A 1573-nucleotide genomic window follows, 5' to 3' on the forward strand; every position below is an offset into this window, starting at 1 on the left:
AAAAAAAAAAAAAAGAAACTAAAAAAATGAAAAAAAAACAAAAACAAAAAGAAAGTGAAAGGACAACCCATAGAATGGGAGTAAATATTGTAAATCATATGGACAAGGAACTTGTATCCAGAACAGATAAAGAACTCTTAAAACTCAACAATAAAAAGACAAGCAACCCAATTTGAAAGTAGACAAAGGATTTGAGTGGATATTTCTCCAGAGAAGATATACAAATGGTCAATAAACACATGAAAATATATGTTCAACATTATTAGCTATTGGGGAAATGCAATTCAAAACCACAGTGAGCTGTTTCACCTCCTCCATCTTGGCTAGAATCAAGAAGATGAACAATAACAAATGTTGGTGAAGATTTGGAGAAATTGAAACCCTCATATGTTGCTGGTTGATTTGTGAACTGGTACAGCTGCTTTTGAAAACAGTTTGGCAGTGCCTCAAGAAATTAAATACAGAGTTATGATATGTCCTAGCATTATCACTCCTAGGTATATGCCCAAGAGAAATGAAAATATGTGACAGCATACAAACTTGCACACAAGTGTTCATACAGCGTTATTCTTAATAGCCAAAAGGTGGAAACAACCAAAATTTACATCAGTTTGATAAATGGATAAATAAAATGTGGTATGTCTATACTATGGAATATATTTGGCAATAAAAAGGAATGCTGTATTTATACATTTATAACATAGGTAAACCTTGAAAACATACTAAATGAAAAAAGCAAGTCACAAAAAACTACATATTGTGTGATTCCATTTGTATAAAATGTTGAGAATAGGCATATCTATCAAGACAGAAAGTAGATTTGTAGTTGCCAGAGTCTGGGGTTGGTGAAAATGGAAAAAGAGAAAGACCACTAATGAGTAAGGAGCTCAGGTAGCATAGTGCCTAAAACATTTGACTGCTAACCAGAAGGCTGGCAGTTCAAACCCACCAGCCACTCCTCAGATGGAAGGCTGGGCAATCTACTTCGGTAGTAATACCACCCCAGAAACCCAAGGAGGGGTCGCTGTGCGTCAGGTCCAAGTCAATGACACCTAACAACAACAACAGCAACAACAACTACTGATGAGTATGGGGTTTCTTTTTGGAGTGTTGCAAGTTGGGTTGTGGTGATGGTTGCACAATTCTGAATATACTAAAAGCCACTGAACTTACACTTCAAATGGGTGAATTTTATGGTGTGTGTACTATATCTGTAAAGATATTTAAAAATTGGTTTAATGATATCGTAAATGCACAGTGGTAATATTAAATCATAGAGACCCCTCCTTGGGTTTCTGAGGCAATATCTCTATGGAACTAGATTGCTCAATCTTCCTTTCTAGGAGTGCCTGGTGGGTTTGAACCGCCAACCTTCTTGTTAGCAGTCAAATGCCTTAGGCACTACACCACCAGAGGTCCCTTTTTGTTTTTCTTTTCTGGTAAATAATTTAAATCCGCTATTCTAAGTAGTTCTGTGTCAATTATAAATATATATATTTGTTGTTGTTGTTGTTATGTGCCGTCGAGTCGGCCCCGACTCATAGCGACCCCTCCTTGGGTTTCCGAGGCAGTA

Source organism: Orycteropus afer, unplaced genomic scaffold, assembly GCF_000298275.1.
Source record: "Orycteropus afer afer isolate SDZICR_OR568_19922 unplaced genomic scaffold, OryAfe1.0 scaffold00500, whole genome shotgun sequence".
Classification (NCBI taxonomy): domain Eukaryota; kingdom Metazoa; phylum Chordata; class Mammalia; order Tubulidentata; family Orycteropodidae; genus Orycteropus; species Orycteropus afer.